At 37.9% G+C, this 22,080-nt stretch overlaps 1 pseudogene; it reads left to right on the forward strand.

Moving 5' to 3' along the window:
* LOC114032699 overlaps window positions 1–17,858 on the forward strand; it is a 23,675-nt pseudogene extending 5,817 nt beyond the window's left edge.
* The last annotated feature ends 4,222 nt before the right edge of the window (window positions 17,859–22,080 follow it).

Genomic DNA, 22,080 nt, shown 5'->3' on the forward strand with positions numbered 1-22,080 from the left:
TGTGTATATATATATATATATATATATATATATATATGTATATATATTTGTTTCCTTGTTGTTTTCTCTATTGGATTATGAGCTCCCTGAAGGCAGAGACTGTCTTTTGTTTCCTTTTGTATCCCTAGCACTTAACACAGTTGTTGGCACATAATAGTTGCTCAATAAATGTTCATTGATTGATTGACTGGAGGAAGGATAAAACTCAATGTGTACGTTTTCAAGGTAGGCAAATTTTAGCCCAGTAGGAGGAAGACCTCTAACCAATTGCAATGGTCCATTGATACATGGGGCTGCCTAAATAGGGAGTTCCCTATCCCTGGAGGCTTTTGAGCAGAGACTAGTTTTGGAAATACGCTAGAAGGTATTTATACTTTGGTTAACTAGTTGGGACCAGATGACTTCCTAGGTCCTTTCCAACCCTGAAAACCTGATTTCATGTGACAAGGGAGCTCTAAACTATAGTCAATCAAACAAGAAGCATTTACTCCATATGACTACTACATGTTGGGCACTAGGGATACAAGGACACAAGTGAGATAGTCATCTAAGTTCCAAACCAGATTAGATAAGCTACTCATTTCTAGATTGTTCAATATTTAACAGATTTGACCATTTGACTTGATTGCATTAAGAATTTAATGGGTAAACTTTAATTATAATGACATGGTAGACTCCACTTTTAAGTCGTGCCTTCCAACAAGGCTCTCTTGCTGGCTCTGAGTTTGTTTTTTCCTTGACAAAACTGGTTTTGATTTCAGAGTTTCTCCTGTACTTATCAAATATGAACAGAGGGAAAATGAACAGATTGAAAACGACTGGGCCAAACTCATTAGAATGATCAACTCTAAACTCAAAAATGGTTTTATGAAAAAAATCTGCTTTGAAAAAAAGAAGACCTCTTTTCTGTGCCTTACGCTGAACTGAACTGAAGCTGTGGAGATTTTGAGGGACAAAGGAGTTTGAAGGAAAAGGAATCTGAGTAGAAGGAAATTTGTTTTTCTCCCTCAACCAGTAAATTATTTGACAGAGTATTCCAGCTTTTAGTCCAAGAATAGTATGCTAGGTGGTTGTGGGGAATACAAAGAAATGTAAATTAGGGGAAAGAAATGGACAGACCCATAGTAAACATTTTACAAATGCTTTATGGAATTTATGGCAAGTATTTATTCATCACCTACTATAGGCAAACTCTTGCACATGGCCCTAAAAATAGAAAGTGGATACAAATCACTTTCTGATCTCAAGGAATTTATAATCTAGTGGTAGGAGGAAGGCATGTAAACACATAATTATGACAAAAGAAAGGATGGGATAAGTTTCCTGGGTGTCCAAGCAAAGTCCTTAGAGAAAATTATATTTAAAAAAAAGATTTAGAGCTGAGAGGAACTGCAAATAACATCATATCAACTCCATTTTATATAAGAGGAAACTAAGATTTTCCCAGGTTATTCTGATAGTAATTAGGTAGCTAAGTGTCACAGTGAATAGATCATTGAATTCAGAGTTGAAAAGACTTGAGTTCAAATCTTACCTCAGATACTTACTAGCTGTGTAATCCTGGGCATGTCACTTAACCTTTGTCTGCCTCAGTTTTCTCAACTGTAAAGTGGGCATGGTAATATGACCTACTTCAAAGTGTTGTCATAAGGATCAGATGGAATAACACATGAAAATGTTTTGAAAACCTTAAAGTGCCATATAAATGCTAACAATCATTGATGATGAGGAGGAAGATGTACCAGAACATAATTCAAATCCTTTAACTATAAATATGGTTCCCTTTCCACTATAACATAGTACCCAAGACAGATGTGTCAAACTTAGTCCAAAGATAGATGCAAAATTCCCTAGTGGCCGGAATCATATTAAAATGTAATCAGGAAACATTTAACAAAATAAATAAAAATACAATATAATATAGATAATGTTAATTTGAGGTTTTCTAGGTTAATATGCAGGCCAGCAGGGATATATTTCTATTTGAGTTTGATGTCACTAACCTCAGAAATAAGCATTGTCATCTGAGGTAATCAAGGAAGGCTCCAAGGAAAAGGTGTCACTTTAATTCCTTAAGAGAAGGAATGTTAGGGGCAGCTAGGTGGCACAGTGGATAGAGCACCAGCCCTGAAGTCAGGAGGACCTGAGTTCAAATCCGGCCTCAGACCAAATACTTGACACTAGCTGTGTGACCGTGGGCAAGTCACTTAACCCCAATTGCCTTAAAAAAAAAAATCCTGAAGGAGGAGGGGGAGAAGGCTCCCTTCTGTGGAACTAGGTGAAGTTCTGATCTGATGAGAGTTAAGTCACTTAACCCCAATTGCCTAAAAACAAACAAACAAAAAAAAAAATACAAGGAATGTTAGCAAATGAAGCCACAAGGAAGAGAAGCGTTTCAACCACTTTGGACAGAATGAACAAAGGCAAAGAGGTGGGAGAAGGCTGAAAGATAACAACAGCAGCAGCAACAACAGTAATGCCAACAGCAACAGTAACTAGCACTTAGCACTTTTTACTCAGGTCTTCCTGAGTTCCAGCCCAGTGCTCTAGCCATTCTGCCTCCTAGCTGCCTCTAGGAATGTCAGTTGTCTGAGAGTGGGATAGACTGGGTGAAAAGAGAACAAAGAAACCTTGGGGGGAGGGGGGCAATAATAGCAAGAAGAATGATAATTACTGAAATAAGGGATCACCAAAGTATGAGGTAGGGGATTTAGAGTCTGATTAGACTGGATTAAATCATGGCTCTACCATCTTTTAGCATACAGTAATGGTAAGAAGAGGGACTTAGGGCAAAATGTTGGAAGGAGTGCTAGCCTCGAGGCTAGAGATCTAAGTTTAAATCCATATTTTGCAATTAACACGTGGTATGATGTCATCTAGGTCTCTTAACTGCCTTGGGCCTTAGTTTCCTCATCTAAAAAATGGAGATAATAACACAGATACTGACTACCTCATAAGCTTATTGGAGTAATATAAATGTGATTTAACATCACCATCTGTGTGACCTTGAATAAGTCACTGTGTGCCTCAGTTTCCGTTACCTGTAAGATGGCGGGGAGTATCAGACAAATAGTTTTTAAAATATCTCCCTGTTTTAACCATTGAAACTCCCAAACTCTCCCCAAGATTACATTGAAGTGTTTCCAGCTTCCTAATGGACATTTCCACCTGAGCCCTGGACACTTAGCATGTCCAAAACTGAAGAGCAACCACAATAATGAAAGTCTTTAAATCCATGTCATAGAAAAATTGGTTGTAAGAACTGGGAATGTTCAGCATAAGAAAGAGAAAACTCAAGAGAGACATGAAAGGGAGATACTTGGTCTTCAAGTATTTGAGGAGCTATCACATGGAAAAATAATAGAATTGTTCTTTTGGATCCTAGAAGTAAGAAGAAGAAGAAGAAAGGAGTAGAAATAACAAAGAGACACATTTAGGCTTGACAGCAAGAAATACATATTAATAACATGAGGCATCCAGAAGTAGGATGGACTGACTTTTGAACTGGTAGATTTCCAACCTTAGAGGTCTTCAACAGAGGATAGGTTGCCACTGGTGATGTTTGTTAAAGTGGGAATTTCTTTTCAAATAAAGATTGAACTAAGTACCTTTCCAACTCTTAAAAACCCAAAAATAGTGAATATTTCTATCATGTTTCCTTCAATCTCTCATTCTCTAGGTTAGATACACAACTGATACTCATAAAACATGGTTACAAAAAACTTGGATGGAGGCCGCATGAATGAAGATTCTCTGCTCAGAGCAGACCAAGATATCAATATTAACTATGTTCCTAATCCTCAAATATGCTTTAATGTCTTTTGTCTTCCTTATTCTTATAGGTTGATTGTGGAGTTGATTCTGACTTGCTCTCAGAGAAAAAGACTGGAGAGGTAGCATAGTTTTATGAGCAGGTCCCTGAACTCGGAGTCAGAAAGATTTAGGTTCAAATCTCATCTGAAATATTTACTAGCCTTGTGAACATGGGAAAGTCAATGACCTCTGTGCCTCAGTTTTTTCACATGTAAAATAGAGATTTGGACTTGGTGGCCTCTGAAGTTTCTTCCACACCTGAAATTCCTAAATGAACCACTAGATAATCTGAAGTAAGAAAAGTTTAATGATTTTTCTCAAATTCATCTAGTATGTATTAAACAGTTAAGGATTTATGACGTAATTTCCCTTAATCTTAAGTACAATGCACTTGGAGTGGAAGCAGATCTTTTCCTCCTATCAAAGGATTTGAATAGAGGAGCCATACTTGTTCATTTGTCTATAAGTATGTATGACAAGGACCAGAAGCTGGATTGCACCTAATAGATTTAATTTATTAATTCAGGAGAACATGAGGAGCGTAGGGTTCAGAGCTGGAAGCAACCTAAGAGATGACCTCGTCCAATCCATCCACTCTTACAGGAGAGTAAATGGCAAGTGTAGACAAAGCCAATACAGATTAAAGGATATGAAATACAATTATCAAAAAAATTGCAAACTAGGTAAAAGCAAGTGAAAGACTGTTCCTTGTAACTAAAAAGAAAAGAAATATAAATTTAAAAAACTCTGCATGTTGAAGTTACACTTAGAAAATTGGCAAATATAATAAATGATGGGTAATATTTTGGTAAAAGTCAATTTTCAAAGGACTTCAGGAAGACATATCAATCCACTGCTTGTGGAACTATGAAATGGTCCAAATATTTTGGAGAAGAATTTGGAATTATTCAAGAAAAGTGAAAGAAAAAAAACATTCCTACACTTTGACCTAGAAATCCCAGTACTACCCCAAGGGAAAAAAAAAAGGTTCCATATTTACTAAAATATATATAGTACCACTTTTGGTGGTAACAACAAACTGGAATCCCCATTAGAATGTGAGCTCTTTGAGGGCAGGGACTCATTTTGTGTCTCCAGTGCTTAGCACAGTACTTACCATGTTTTGTTGTTGTTTGATCTGGTCTGACTTTTTACAATCCCATGGACCAAAGTATGCCAAATACTGTTCATGAGATTTTCTTGGCAAAGATACTGGAGTGGTTTGCCATTCCCTTCTCCAGTGGATTACAGCAAACATAGGGTTACACAGCTAGTAAGTGTCTGATGCCAAATTTGAACTCAGGTCTTTCTGACTCCAAGCCCAGCATTCTATCCACTCAGCTACCTAACTGCCTCCTGTGTGTCTAGTACATACTAGCTGCTTAATAAGTATTTATTGATTGAAAGGAAAGTGAGTACCCATAAATTAAATAATGATAGAACAAATTGTAGCTTACTAGTGTAATCAAATATTATTCCATCATAAGAAACAAGTATGAGGAATTCAGGAAATATGGGAAGACTTTTATGAACTGATGCACAGTAAATTAGGCAGAAGAGGGGAAAAACAGTAAATATAGAACAATTACAACAATAATGTGAACAACAATAAAATGATTCTTGACACTGTGTATTTATAATGCCAGTGTTGACGTAGGAAAAGAGATGAGGAAGTATACTACCTCATTTTCTTTGGAGAAGTGGGGCATTATAGATATGTGTCCTTATTTCAAAAATGGAACCACTGGACAAGATTATCTCTTCTAGCTCTTAAAGACCCTTCTAGCTCTAAATCTATGATCCTATATGTTCTTAGATTTTGTCCAGTTCTAAATTCTATGATTTTACTTACAAAACCCCAGCAAACTGAACTGGATAAGATATGCCAGTTTTATGGTTTCCAAGGGGAGTACTCTAGATTTACCAGTTTTGTGTGTTTGTTTTTTTGATTGATCAGTTTGGAGACACTGGCTGTGAACATCAGCTTTATAAAATCCTAGGTCCCAAGCTCACACCTGACTGAAGGCTTTTGTGAACTCTGAGGGACTTCATCTCTCCCTTTATCTTTAGTTGATCACAGAGCTGGAAGAAACTTTGGAGGCTGTAGTCTAACACCAGCTTTTACAGATAAGGAAACTGAAGCCCCAAGAGGACAAAAAATTTACCCAGAGACACATGGATAATAAGTCACTGAACCACATCTTCTGACTCTAAGATCAGTAGATTTTCTTTTACATGTATAAGTGTATGTATTTTTCTATATATTATATAGATTTCCTCTTTTGTCCCGCCTCCCTTTCCCAGAGAGCTATCCCTTATAACAAAGAAATGTTTTTTTTTAAAGAAAAAGAAGAAAAATCAGCAAAACCTAGCAGTACATTAAAAAAAAATTCTAATTTTTTTTTTTTGGTTAGGCAATGGGGTTGTGACTTGCCCAGGGTCATGCAGCTAGTGAGTGTTATGTGTCTGAGGCCAGATTTGAACTCAGGTTCTCCTGAATCTAGGGCCGGTGCTCTATCAACTTCACCACCTAGCTGCCCCCCAAAAAATCTAATATTATAACAATGTTCCACATCCATAGTCTCCAGCCTCTACAGAAGAAGTAGGGGGAAGATGAGTAGAGAGGTTATCTTCTTACATCTCTTCTTTGGGGCTGAATTTATTCTTTATAATGTTTTAAAATTCAGTTTTGATTCTTTTGTAAGAGATCTTTCCATTTACTTTGTGTTCCTGGGGGCAGCTAGGTGGTGCAGTGGATAGAGTGCTGGGCCTGGAGTCATCTTCCTGAGTTCAAATCTGGTCTCTGACACTTACTAGCCATGTGACCCTAGTCAAGTCAATTAATTCTGTTTGCCTCAGTTTCCTCATCTGTAAAATGAACCAGAGAAAGAAACGGCAAATCTCTCCGAGTATCTTCGCCAAGAAAACCCCAAATGGGATCATGGCTCAACAAGTCCTCATATATATTGTTTTATACTGGCTCTACCACTTCATTTTGTGTCAGTTCATGGAAATCTTTCCATATTTCTCTGTATTCATTATAGTCATCCTTTCTCCCAGCACAGTAATATTCCATTACATACACATATCATGATTTGATTAGTCATTCCTCATTAGAGGGGTTTCTACTTTGTTTCCAATTCTTTGCAATGACAAAAAGTGCTACTATAAATATTTTAATGTCAATGGGACCTTTTTTCTTATGCATGACCTCCTTGGGGAATATGCCTAGCATTAATATCTCTGGGTCAGAGGATATGGACATTCTAGCCACTTCATTTGCATAATGCCAAATTGCTTTCCAAGGAGGTTGTACCAGTTAAAATACTATAGAAATGGCCATTTCTATCCCAATATGCTGCCTACGGTTTGCTAGATTTTGACTTTTCCTGTTGCACGTGAGGGTTTCATTTTATTTATTTGATTCCCTTCTTATTCTGAAGATAAATCAGATCATGAAAGCCGAAGTGAAGTGGGAAGACTTTACATCTGGCAGGTGGCTGAGGAGTTGCTCTTTTCTGCAGCTGGCAAAGCTTTCCAAAATCAACACTGAGGCACAGCTGTTCTTTTCTCCAAAGCTCTCTGGACCTTCCAGCTGAAGGCTGATGACAAAGGCACTATAGTCAGGTGTCTCTTACCTAGATAAAGTCCTGCTTTAGGGGACAGCACCTGGAGAGGTCTTTCCCTGATACAGAATGTGACAGAAAATCTTAGCATTGACAACAAGGAACAGACACAATCTTCCAAACCAAATATCCACTTTTAAAGCAAGCTCTTACACTAATGTCTTTTGCTTACATTACTATATGACCACAGAATTAGATTTGGAAACAAATTTACAAGCTTTCTCTTCCAATCCATTCCATTTTACAGATGAAGAAAGTGAGTACCACAAAGAGCCTATGACTTGCTCATATTTAGGACCAATAATATTGGTGACATAGCCTCCTGTCAGATAAGGCACTCCCTTTCTCAACTTCATACATTTCCACCACCTGTCTGCCATGCCTGTCATTCTCTCTCTCCTCATCTCGGCCTCTTGGATTTCCCTGGATTTCTTCAAATCCCAGCTACCTCCTACAAGGACACTTTCCCCATCCCCCTAAATATTAGTGCCTTCTCTCTAACATTACCTCTAATTTATCCTGTATATATCTTGTACGTCATTGATTGAATGCTTTCTAATTAGATTGTGAATTTCTTAAAAACAGGGACTTCCTTTTTTTGAATGCTCAGTGCTTGGCATATAGTGCTAAGCACTTTTCAAGTATCTCATTTGATCCTCAGAATGAAACTGGGATGTAGGGGGTGCTGATATTATCCCCACTTCTCAAAATGAGGCAGACAGCAGGTAGGTGACTTGTCTAGAGTCACATAGCTAAGAAGCATATGAGGCAAGTTTTGAACTCAGGACTGACTTTAAGCCCAGAACTCTATCCACTATACTATTAGCTGCCTCTGTAAGAGATCTGACTAGGTAAGAGAGGATGAGTACTAGAGAATGACATGGCCTTGAAAAAATGTCAGGTGTGCTAGAGCTCGAGATGAGCTGAGACCAGGGAGAGAGGCTAAGGACAGCAACAAGGTTTGTTGTTGTTTTGGGAGTTTAGGGAAGAGAAAGATCAAAGAATAGATAGAAACACTGCTTGGAACCATGATAAGTGAGAGAAGGAAAAAGGTAGAGCTATTCAGTTTTGTGTTCTGATTTGATTTTCTCCGTCAAGGGGAATGAATGGCCTCTGACCAGGAAAGGCAAATAAAAAAATGACAACAGAGAGTTGATGCCCAAGACAAGTTTGGAGAGAAGGAGAAAAAACCTGGCAGCCTTTGATGAATTCAAATTACCTGGCCCAGATGAGCTACTTCCTTGTGGTAGAAGTGTAAAGTGAGATTGCTAAGTTGTTGACAGTGGTAGTTGAAAAATAGAGAACGAGAGGGATGTACTGCAGGGCAAGAAAAGGGGAAATCCTGTCCTGGTTTTCAAAAGAGGGAAGAGAACAGATTTATCAAATTATAGAGTCATGACCCTGACATTAATTCTTGAGAAAATTCTAGGAAGCATTGGGTTTTTTTGTTTTTTTTCATTTTTTCATTAATTTATTTTGATTTATCAATAATCACTTCCATATGCTTTTGAGTTTAAAATTTTTCTCCCCCTTCCTCCCCACCACCCTCCCCAAGACAACACACAATCTGATATAGGCTATACATTTACATTCATATTAAATATATTTTCACATTAGTGATGTGGTAAGTAGAAATTAAAGCCAATAGGAGGAACCATCAGAAAGAGGAAACAAAACTCAACAGAAGAGAAAAAAATAACAATTCAGCTTCCATAGTTCTTTGTTTGGGTGTGGATAGCATCTTCCATCACAAGGCCTCTGGAGATGTCTTAGATCCTTGTATTGCCAGGAAGGGTTCAGTTTATCAATATTAGTCATCACACAACGTGGCTGTTATCGTGTACAATGTTCTCTTGGTTCTGCTCACTTCACTCAGCATCAGACCATACAAGTCTTTCCAGGTTTTTCTGATGTTAACCTGTTCATCACTTCTTATAGCACAATAGTATTCCATCACATTCATATACCACAACTTGCTCAGCCATTCCCCAATTGATGGGCATCCTCTCAATTTCCAATTCTTTGTCACCACAAAAAGAGCTGCTATGAATATTTTTGTACATGTAGGTCCTTTTTCCCATTTGTGTGATCTCTTTGGGATATACCCCTAGAAGTGCTATTGCTGGGTCAAAGGGTATGCACATTTTTATAGCCCTTTGGGCATAGATCCAAATTGCTCTCCAAAATGGTTGGATCATTTCACAACTACAACAACAATGCATTAGTGTTCCAATTTTACCACATCCTATCCAACATTTATCATTTTCCTGTTTTGTCATGTTGGCCATTCTGATAGGTGTGATGAGGTACCTCAAAGTTGTTTTGATTTACATTTCCCTAATCAATAGTGATTTAGAGCATTTTTTCATATGACTATAGATGGCTTTAATTTCTTCATCTGAGAACTGTCTGTTCATATCGTTTGACCACTTATCAATTGGGGAATGGCTTGTATTCTTATAAATTTGACTTCATTCTCTATATATTTTAGAAATGAGGCCCTTATCAGAGAGACTGGTTGTAAAAATTCTTTCCCAATTTTCTACCTTCCTTCAAATCTTAGTTGCATTGGCTTTGTTTGTGCAAAAACTTTTCAATTTCATGTACTCAAAATTATCTATTCTGCTTTTTGTAATGTTCTCTATCTCCTGTTTGGCCATGAATTCTTCTGCTCTCCATAAATCTGACAGGTAAACTATTCCTTGCTCTCTCACTTTGCTTATGGTATCAGCCTTTATATCTAAATCATGTACCCATTTTGACTTTATTTTGGTATATGGTGTGAGATTTTGGTCTATGCCTAGTTTCTGCCATACTCTTTTCCAGTTTTCCCAGCAGTTTTTTTCAAAGAATAGGTTCTTATCCCAGAAGCTGGGGTCTTTGGGTTTATCAAATAATAGATTACTATAGTCATTGACTACTGTGTCTTGCATACTTACCCTATTCCACTGATCCACCACTCTATTTCTTAGCCAGTACCAAGCAGTTTTGATGATTGCTGCTTTATAATACAATTTAAGATCTGAAATGGCTAGGCCACCTTCCCCTGAATTTCTTTTCGTTAGTTCTCTTGATATTTTGGACCTTTTGTTCTTCCAAATGAATCTTGTTATTATTTTTTCTAACTCTATAAAATAATTTTTTGGTAGTTTGATTGGTATGGCACTGGATAAGTAAATTAGCTTAGGTAGAATCGTCATTTTTATTATATTAGCTCAGCCTACCTATGAGCAACTAATGTTTTTCAATTATTTAGATCTGATTTTATTTTCGTGAAAAGTGTTTTGTAATTGTGTTCATAGAGTTCCTGGGTTTGTTTTGGGAGGTAGACTCCTAAATATTTTATAATGTTTGCAGTAAGTTTCAATGGAATTTCTCTTTCCATCTCTTTCTGTTGGGCTTTGTTGGTAATATAAAGAAATGCCAATGATTCATGTGGGTTTATATTATAGCCTGCAACTTTGCTAAAGTTGTTTATTATTTCAAGTAGTTTTTTATTTGATTCTTTGGGATTCTTTAAGTATAACATCATGTCATCTACAAAGAGTGATAGCTTTGTTTCTTCTTTGCCTATTCTAATGCCTTCAATGTCTTTTTCTTCTCTTATTGCTAAAGCTAATGTTTCCAGTACGATGCTGAATAACAGTGGTGATAATGGACATCCTTATTTCACCCCCGATCTTATTGGAAATGCTTCTAGCTTGTCCCCATTACAAATTATGCTTGCTGAAGGTTTTAGATAGATGCTATTTATTATTTTAAGGAAGACTCCATTTACACCTATGCTCTCTAGTGTTTTTAATAGGAATTGCATTTTTTATTATTTATTTTTATTATTTATTATTATTATTATTGCATTTTGTCAAAAGCTTTTTCTGCATCTATTGAGATGATCATGTGGTTTCTGTTAGTTTTGTTGTTGATATGATGGATTATGCGGATGGTTTTCCTTATATTGAACCAGTCCTGCATTCCTGGTATAAATCCTACCTAGTCATAGTGTATTATTCATGTGATAAGCTGCTGTAATCTATTGGCTAATATTTTGTTTAAAATTTTTGCATCTATATTCATTAGAGAAATTGGTTTATAATTTTCTTTCTCTGTTCTGACTCTTTCTGGTTTAGGTATCAGCACCATATTTGTATCATAAAAAGAATTTAGTAAGTTTCCTTCCTTACCTATTTTCCCAAATAGTTTATATAGTATTGGAATGAATTGTTCTTTAAATGTTTGATAGAATTTGCACGTAAATCCATCTGGCCCTGGAGATTTTTTCCTAGGGAGTTCATCAATGACTTGTTCAATTTCTTTTTCTGAGATGGGGTTATTTAAGTATTTTACTTCCTCTTCTGTTAATCTGGGCAATTTATATTTTTGTAAATATATATCCACTTCACTAAGATTGTCAAATTTGGCATATAGTTGGGCAAAATAGTTCCTAATTGTTATTTTAATTTCCTCTTCCTTGGTGGTAGTTTCACCCTTTTCATTCTTGATACTAGTAATTTGGTTTTCTTCTTTTTTTTTAATTAGATTAAACAAAGGTTTATCTATTTTATTGGTTTTTTTTTTCATAAAACCAGCTCTTAGTTTTATTTATTAGTTCAATAGTTTTCTTAATTTCAATTTTATTAATTTTTCCTTTGGTTTTCAATATTTCTAATTTGGTGTTTAATTGAGGATTTTTAATTTGTTCTTTTTCTAGTTTTTTTAGTTATATGCCCAATTCATTGATCTCCTCTTTTTCTACTTTATTTATGTAAGCATTTACAGATAGAAAACTTCCCCTAAGAACTACTTTTGCTGCATCCCATAAGTTTTGGTATGTTGTCTCATTATTGTCATTCTCTTGAATGAAATTATTGATTCTTTCTATGATTTGTTCTTTGACCCAATCATTTTTTAGGATTAGATTATTTAATTTCCAATTATTTTTTAGTCTGTCTTTCCATAGCCCTTTGTTACATGTAATTTTTATTGCATCATGGTCTGAAAAGGATGCATTTAATATTTCTGCCTTTCTGCATTGGATTGTAAGGTTTTTATGCCCTAGTACATGGTCAATTTTTGTGTATGTGCCATGTACTGCTGAGAAAAAAGTATATTCCTTTCTATCCCCATTCAGTTTTCTCCACAGATCTATCATACCTAACTTTTCTAATGTTCTATTCACCTCCTTAACTTCTTTCTTGTTTATTTTGTGGTTAGATTTATCTAGTTCAGAGAGGGGGAGGTTGACGTCCCCCACTAGTATAGTTTTGCTGTCTATTTCTTCCTGTAACTCCCTGAACTTCTCCTCTAACAATTTGGATGCTATACCATTTGGTGCATATATGTTTACTAATGATATTACTTCATTGTCTATGGTGCCTTTTAGCAGGATGTAGTTTCCTTCCTGATCTCTTTTGATAAGATCTATTTTTGCTTTTGCTTTGTCTGAGATCAGGATTGCCACCCCTGCTTTTTTTTACTTCAGCTGAGCATAATATATTTTGCTCCAGCCTTTTACCTTTACCCTGTATGTGTCACTCTTTTTCAAATGTGTTTCCTGTAAACAACATATTGTGGGATTATGGTTTTTAATCCAATCTGCTATACCCTTCTGTTTTATGGGAGAGTTCATCCCATTTACATTTACAGTTATGATTACTATCTGTGTCTTTTTCTCCATCCTATTTCCCCCCCTGTTTATGCTTTTCTTTCTCCTTTCTTCTTTCCCCCCCTCACTAGTGTTTTGCTTTTGACCAACGCCTTCTTGGGTCCCACCTCCCTTCCATTATCCCTTTCCCTTTTCTTCCCCTTTACCCTTATTGCTTCTTCCCTCCCTTCTATCCCACCTCCCTTTTCTTTCCCCTTTCCCCTCCTACTAGCTATAGTACAAGTTAGATTTCTATACCTAACTAATTATGTTATTCCCTTCTTGAGCCAAATCTAATGAGAGTAAGGTTCAAACAATGCTCATCCCCCTCCCTTCTTTACCTCTGCTCTAATAGGTTTTTGTGTCTTTTCCTGTAATGTAATTTACCCTTGTCTGCCTCCCCCTTTCTCAGTACATTTTCTTAGCTCAGACTAATCCACCCACTTGATTAAATTTTTTTTCTCATTACATCAGTCAACTTATATCCACCCCCTTTATGTATACTCCTTTAACATGTTATAATAACAATACAGTTCTCAAGAGCTGCAAGTGTCATCTTCCCTTGTAGGGATGTAAACATTTCGCCCTTATTAACAACATATTGTATCTTTCTGTCCCATTTACCTTTTTATGTCTCTCTTGAATCTTGTACTTGAAGATCAAATTTTTTGTTGAGCTCTGGTCTTTTTATCAGGAATGTTTGGAAGTCCCCTATTTCATTGAATATCCATCTCCTTTCCTGAAAAATCACGCTCATTTTTGCTGGGTAGTTAATCCTTGGCTGCATTCCAAGCTCCTTTGCCTTATGGAATATCATGTTCCATTCCTTATGGTCTTTTAATGTAGAGGCTTCAAGGTCCTGTGTAATCCTGACTGTGGTTCCATGATATTTAAATTGTTTCTTTCTGGCTGCTTGCAGTAATTTCTGTTTTATCTGGTAATTTTGGAATTTAGTTATTATATTCCTTGGCATTTTTAATTTGGGATCTCTTTCAGGTGGGGAGCGATGGATTCTTTCTATAGTTATTTTACCTTCAGGTTCTAGGACTTCAGGGCAGTTTTCCTTTATGATTTCCTGAAGGATATTGTCCAGGCTCTTCTTTTCATCATGGCTTTCAGGTAGGCCTATAATTTTTAAATGGTCTCTCCTGGATCAATTTTCCAGGTTAGCTGTTTTACCCATGGGGTATTTTATGTTTTCATCTATTTTTTCATTTTTTTGTTTCTCTTTGACTGATTCTTGCTCTCTCATAGAGTCATTAGTTTTCATTTGTTCAATTCTAATTTTTAACATATTGTTTTTTTCTGTTAGATTTTGTACTTTCTTCTCCAATTGGTCAATTGTATTTTTAAGGGATTTATTTTCTTCATTGTACTTTTTTTTCCATTTGGCCAATTGTGTGTTTTAGGGACTTGTTTTCTTCAGTGTACTTTTTTTCCAATTGGCCAATTGTACTTTTAAAGGACTCCTCTACCTCTCTCATTTGACTTTTAAAATCCCTCTTGAGTTCTTCTAAGAAGGATTTTTGGGCTTCAGACCAGTTCATATTCCCTTTTGATGTTGCAGATGTGGGTTTGATGACAGCGTTGTCCTCTTCAGAATTTCTGTCTTGATCTTCACTCTTCTCATAATAGGAATCTATAGTACGTTTCTTTTTACTCAAGGTGTTTCTTTAGTTCCTGGCCTTTAAAGAGATTAAGGTCTCCTGCTGGGGAGCAGAGGGCACTGACCCAAGCTTCTTGTGTTGGGAGCCTAGGTCTTGGTCACTGGCTTTGTGTGCTGGGGCCTCTTATGTTGGCAATTGGAGGCTGTAGGTTTCTGGCAGCTTATCTGGTGTTGGGCTGGAATCAGCTAGGCTGGAACTTCCAGGCAACTCTATGTTGCCTGCTTTTCCTTTCCTTTAGCTTTGTTTAGCTCCTTTTAGATAAGTGCTGCCAGGTGTTTATCTGCCTGGGGCCCCTTGCAGTGCTGCCTCCCTTATTTCTGTTGAGGTACTGGGAAACTTCTTTGCTGTAGAATGCCGAGGCACCTGGTGGTTTTCTGAGCTGGTTTCCACCAGTTACCCCACCCTCACTGAGGCACTCAGAAGTACAGTTGTTGGCGTTTGCCTGCTCGACCACCTGGGCTTCGGGATCTCCTCCTGGTTGGCAGTTGGAGGCTGTAGGGTTCTGACAGCTCACCTGGTGTTGGGCTGGAATCAACAAGGCTGGAACTTTTTGGCACCTCTTGGTTGCTTTCTTCAGCTCCTTTCAGACTAATGCTGCTGGGTGCTTATCCACCTGGGGCGCTTTGTAATGCTGCTTCCCTTATTTTTGCTGAGGCATTAGGAGACTCGTTTGCTGTAGAATGCCGAGGCACCAGCATCTCCTCCTGGTCTGCTAAAGTGGGTCTTTCCACTAGCTGGCTGGGCAATGCCTGTTTTGTACTGCTTCCCTTCCCCCAGGGTAAGAGGTGCCTTTCCCGTTAATCCCTCTAGCTACCTGGGCTACTGCACTGCTGCACCCTGTCTTTCTTCTGGTTCAGCTGTTCCAGGTTTTTTTCTGGGGTGATATTTTCTGGGTTTTCAGAGGTTGATAGGGGAGGGTGAGAGCGACTACCTTTTTACTCCGCCATCTTGGATCCCGGAAGCAGAAGTTCAGAAGCATTGTTAAAGGGTTGGTTCATGAACAACTAGAAAAGGAAGCAGTGATTACAATGTGGTAGCATGTTTTCATCAAGGAAAGGTCATGCCAGTCTCATTGTATATCTTTTCTTGACATGGTTCCTGAAGTGGTAGATTGAAGGAATATTGTAGATATGGTTTACCTAAATTTTAGGGAAGCATTTGCTAAAGTTTCTCATGGTATTATTATGGAAAAGGTGGATAGCTTTGGACTTAACAATAATGTGAGTGAGACCTTGTTGACAATGGCTAGACACAAATAGTAGTTTAATGGTTCAACATCAAATTGGCAAAAGGTATCCAACAAGGGGCCATGGGATCTGGGCTGGCCTTGTGCTGCCTTGACAGACAGACAGACAGATAGACAGATATCGATATGTATTATGTATATTTATAAATTTTATATATAATGTATTATCAAGACTCAGATAAGGGACTAGATGGCATGTTCATCAAATTTGGACATGGTACAAAGCTAGGAATTTGCTGCTGATGATCTTGGTGCATTCTGTACTTGTTAGACCACACTAGGATGATTCAGTTCTGTGCATCCTAGTTTAGGAGTGATATCGATAGATTGCAGAATGTCCAGAGGAGGGGAACCCATATGGTGCATGGCATTGAGTCAGGATCACATAAGGATCATTTGGAAGAACAAGGGAAGTTTAGCCCAGAGAAGAGAAAACACAGGAAGAATAGGATACCTATGTTCAAGTGTTTACAGGGCTACCATGGGAGAGATTTGACCTTTCTTGTTTGTTCCCAGAGGACAGAACTGGGAGCAATGAACAGAAGTTGTAATAAGTCAAATTAAGGCTTGGTATCAAGAAAAGTCCCCTGTTAATGTTATCCATATTGGAATGGGCCACCATGGGAGATAGAGGCCTCCCCCTCATAGGAAATTTTCAAGTGGAGGTTGGATAACTATTTGTCCTCTAGTAGGGACTCCTTTTGGATATGGGTTGGACTATGTGATTACTAAAATATCTTATACCTCTAAAATTCTGAAATTCCATTGTTCTTTCTCCTTCTCTTCCTCATTTCTTCTTTCATCTTCTTCCCCCACTTGCTTCTTCTCCTTTTTTTATCTTCCTCTCACTCTTTCAAACCTACCCTCCCTTATTCCTTTCTCCCTCTCTTCATTAAATCTGATTTCCTTCCTTTTCCCTACTCTCTCTCTCCCTCCATTCCCATATATTTTGTCTCTGTTCTCTTCTTTTTTTTTCACTATCTTCTTTCCTTACTATTCTCCCTCTTCTTTTTTGGCTTCTTCATTATTCTCTATTCCCTAACTCTCCCTCTTTTCCTGATTCTTTTCTTCCTCATCCTTCTCCCAATCCTTTATTCTTCTTCTCCCTGGATCTTCTTATTCTCCCTTCTGTCTCTTTCTCTGTTTCTCTGTCTCTCTGACTTTCTGCTTATTTCTCTGTCTCTGTCTCTTTCTTTCTCTCTCTTGTTTTCTCTCTCCCTCTCTCTATCTAGATATATGTGTGTATATATATATATACACACACACACATATACATATATGTATATATCTTTCTATATAGAGAAATATGTCTTTCTGTCTTCTCTCTTTCTTTTCCTTTTTCTCTCTTTTCTTACTCCCTAGAACTTTTCAAGAAAGGACACCATAAGATGAGGGAGGGTCAGACAGCTCCTTAAAAGGGAAATTAAATCAAAACTATAGATTCATTTATTCATCTCCCAATGCAATCCTTGAAAGGTTTAAAAATAAATAATGAAAGACAAGGCCTTACCTGTTTACCCTTGGGTGTTCCCCAGGCTGCAGGAGACTATTTCATTCTAGGCCTTTGAGATAAATGCTGAAGCAGCCTGGGACAGCTGCCTTCACATTATGCAAAGGTGAATACAGTAATCCTGTTATCTCCCTGTGGCAGATCACAAGATTCCAGCATTCCAGTAACAGAGCAAGGGCTGGCAAGCCTCATGTTGAGCCATCAATATTTAGATTCACACTGGCTGAGCACTAGTGGCATGCTGTCCTTAGAAGCCAGGGAAAATGAACAGGGCCAGTCAGCCATTGCAGACTTGGGAGTACCCAAAGATAATGGTATTGGAGGGAGGATGACAAGCCCAGCAGAGGAGCCTTAAAACAAAGAGCCCTGGGATCTCTTGCTGACTTATTGTTGGCAGACTTGACCTTGCTAAAGTCATCTTACTGTTTCAGTATCCTCACTTAGGCTTCTGTAAATGAGGGACACAGAATTTTAAAATGGAAAGGGGCTTGGGAGGCCAGCCAGTCCAATCTAAGAGGACCCCAGAATCTAAGTGTTGGGAAGGACCTTCAGAGATCATTTGGTCCATCCTCCCCTACTTGATGAAGAAATCATCTCTTCAGCATCCCTGATAAGTGGTCTTCACCCTAAAGGGCTCTAGAGATTGGGAACTCAATACTTTGTGAAACAGCCCATTGCTTTTCAGACAATCCTAATTGTAAGAAAGTTGGTGTGTTGTTTTCCATTATATTAAGTCAAAATGTATTTCCCTGAAATTTCCACCCAGTGTTCCTCGTCCTGTCATCTGGGACCTAGCAGAATAAATCTAGTCCTTCTTCCACATGAAAGTCTGTCAAATATTTAGACATTAATTATGCCTGACCCCTCTCTCAATATGATGTATAGAAGTAGTTGTCATAAATGGCAAGAAGACTTTGGATCCTGGAATTTGAAGGACAATTTCCTCACCTATAAAAAGAAAGGAATGGGTTAGATGATTTCTAGGGGCCCTTCCTGTTCTGAGTCATATGATCTGTAGATCTGAAATAAGCAGTTCACCTGCTTATCAGTAAAATCTGATTTGTTATTTTTTTAACCGACCTTAATTTCATTGTTTTAGAGAGCTCCTGGTAAAGACTTTCCTCTATCAATGCAGAACGACATTTCCTCTGTACTTTATAGTTTTACAGAGTTGCTTGGAGGTATTGAGCCTTTGTGTCTCAGAGGCAAGACTTGAATACTTTTCTTCCTCAATCTGAGGCCAGCTTTCTATCCAGTACACCAAGCCTCCCCTTCAGACTTTCTAACTACCATACCAGTCTAGTGTTCTTAGATCTCTCCACCAAAAGCTATATTTGAATATCACCTGGAATGTCACTGATGAAACACAGGGAAAAGCAGCATTGCCAGGTTCTAAGACGGCTATCACCTGATGTCTGCCAGAAACAAAGAAACCCTAAAAGTGAATTGAAGGACATCCTTCATCACAGCAGGGAAAAGGGTACCTTGGAACAAGCAGGAATTTATAATCTGCTCAGCAAGAATAATTTGAGCTGTCATCTCTGGCTTCCGTTAAGTACATAAAATCTCTATTGCCCCCCATTAATGACTCTAAGCCCTAAGAAAGAACAGAGAAAACCAAGGGAGGGAGGGCACCCTTTTTATAAGGAAATCAATTAAGCATATGCTGTGCTTTTCAAAAGCACCACTTCATGGTAAGGAGCTTAATGTGTGAATAACAGGCCCATAAAATGTTAATAAGTATAATAACTGGTGTTTCTGCAACACCTTTTACTGTGTGGAGCTATAATGGGACCAGGGACAATAGAAAGTGCTGGTTGTAATGATAGGGGTTAGGAAGGGCAGGCGGATTTGATGGAGAAAGTAGTAATCTTCTGCCCCTGATTTTACTTGGATTTGGTGGGGTTGTGGGTTCTGGGCCTCTGTGGTTTGTGGGTCAGCCACTCTGGGGTCCAAGGTATAATCAAATGATTGGGAGTAGTTGCTCACTCTCTCTCTGTCTCTCTGTCTCTGTCTCTGTCTCTCTCTCTCCAGTTTCCTCATATGTCAAATGATGGGACTGAACTCAATAACCACTGAGGTCCCTTTAATACTAAAGGTATGATCTTGTGATCTACATAGCTAATCACCAGAAGACTTGTCACTTTCTTTTCAACTCCAGTTTCATGATGTAGTAGAGTCACGAAGGTTGTCCACTAAGATTTGGCCCACAGAATCTCAGAGTTGGAAGAGACCTTAAAGGTATCTAGTCAAACTCATGACTGAATGAAACTCCCCCTTACAACAGTTTTGACGAGTGACCATATTGTCTTTTCTTGAAAACCTTCAAGAGGGCATAGAACCATAGGATTTCACAGTTTAGAGCTGGAAGTTACCTTAGAGAGCATCTTATCAATCAGTCACCAAGAAGTCAATCCCTCTCCTTCTATAGGTGAGAGCACTGAGATTTGCACTGAGGAAGAGAACACCCACAACAATCAAATCATAGTCGCACAGTATAGATGTTCAAGAATTACACCACAATATGTGTATAAGTACAATGTATATACATATGCTCCATATGACCCCTTAATAATTTAAATATTATCAAATAGCTTAGTCTAAACTGGGAGACCTTATAACCAGAAAGGTTGGAAATTACAAATGGAACATTCTTCCTAGCATTTCTTATTTACTGATCACCACTAAGTAGGACTAGGGAGAGCAGATGATGACTCAAATGATTATAGATTATAATCTAAAGACAAACGCTGTGTATGTGTGTGTCTCAACAATTTTAAATGAAAACGTAACTAATAAAGTAGTTGACTAAAGTTTACTGTCCCCTCCTGTTTTTCATTCTTCCTCTCAGCCTAATTTCAAAAAGGATTTTCAAAAATACGACCTTGGAAGAAGCATATGAATAAAGGTGGCTCCTTGATAACTGGGGGGGGGGGGGAATTGGGTATTCTAAGCTTTGGAATATAGAAATAAATACAGAACATGGGATTTAGCACTGGAAAGAGCATCAAGAGATAATTTAATTCAACACACTTATTTTGCAAGCGAGGAAATTGAGTTATATGAGGTGAAGTGGTGGCCCAAGATTGCTTGTGAAATCCCAAGAAATCTTTCTTTTTGGAAGAAGCATTAACCTTGTTCTTCTTGGCCCTAGGGAGGGCAGAGCTCTAGCCAATGTCTGAAGTGGTGGAACCTTGTAGGGGAGTAGAAACACAAGTAATTCAAGGAAGCGCTTAGGAATCCAAGTTGACTTATACGGAATGGAATGCTGTAGAAGGTGATGAGGTACACATGGATTGGACTAGATAGTTTCTGAGGTCCCTTCTAACTCTAGGATTCTGTGATTTAACGACTTCATATGAGCAGTGCTTACCATGAACACTTGCTGCCATTTCGTCAGTAACACTTCTGTGAAATGGTTGGCAGGTTCAACTTTTAGTCTCTTGTACTGGTCCCCAATTTTGGTATAATAAAGTTGGAGATGATCACTATATCACTGGACATTAAAACTAGTCATTAGTAGAGGCAAAAGCAGGTTGCAAGAAGCCACGATCAGGTATATAGGACACACACAATCCTGTAGAATCTGGGCATCAACAAGTGAGAGGCCTCCTCATCATTATTTCTACTCCCTCCTCCCTTTCCTCCTCATCCCCATTTATATAAGAGTAAACTGGCCAAGGTGTCTAGAAGAGGGTCTTGGAATTAACTCTGGATATCTGGGTTGGAATACTATATCTGCCATTGATAAACTTTATGGTTCTAAGCAAATCACAATTGGAGCCTTGATGTTTTTATCTATACAATTAGGATAATGATACTTATACTCTTTACCCATAGAGTTGTTGTACAGAAACTATGGTACTATTATAACACTACATCTACCCAAACTAGGTGAGGGAGGGGCAGCCCCATGTTACATGGGCAAACACACACTCTACACTATCATTATTATATCATTTTTTTATCACAATGCTCTTTTTACATATTGTCTCACTTGATCAAGTAACAACCCTGTGACCAGTGAAAGTAAAGCCATTCCCTGTTTTACAGATCAAGAAAGTGAAGCTCAGAAAAGTCAGGTGAATTGCCCAAGCTGACAAAAATAATAACTAGTAGAGGTAGAACTAAAAACCTAAATCTTCTGAACTGACAAGACAGGAAATGTGGTAGAGTGAAAAAAAAAAAAGACTTTGGATTTGGAGACCCTGGGTTCAAATCCTGATCTGTCATTGTGTTGGACAAACCACTTAAACTCTCGGGCCTCAGTTTCTTCATTTATAAAATGAGGGATTTGGATCATCTCCAAGGTCCCTTCCAGATCTAAATCTATGTCTTATAAATACTCTACTTTTCCAGCCAAGAGATGGAAAGAGTTCATAAATACTTGAAAGCAATGCTTGATCAAAAGTCCACTGTCCACAAAGATAATAATAATGATAATGATAAAAATGACAACTCATATTTTCATGATGTTTTAATTCTTCCAAAGCACTTTGCTCCCAGAAAGTAAGGAGGCACAGCAAGTAATGTCATAGCATTTTTAAAGATGCTAAGACTAATGTCTGAAAGATTGA

Source organism: Vombatus ursinus, unplaced genomic scaffold, assembly GCF_900497805.2.
Source record: "Vombatus ursinus unplaced genomic scaffold, bare-nosed wombat genome assembly UNPS02005659.1, whole genome shotgun sequence".
Taxonomy (NCBI): domain Eukaryota; kingdom Metazoa; phylum Chordata; class Mammalia; order Diprotodontia; family Vombatidae; genus Vombatus; species Vombatus ursinus.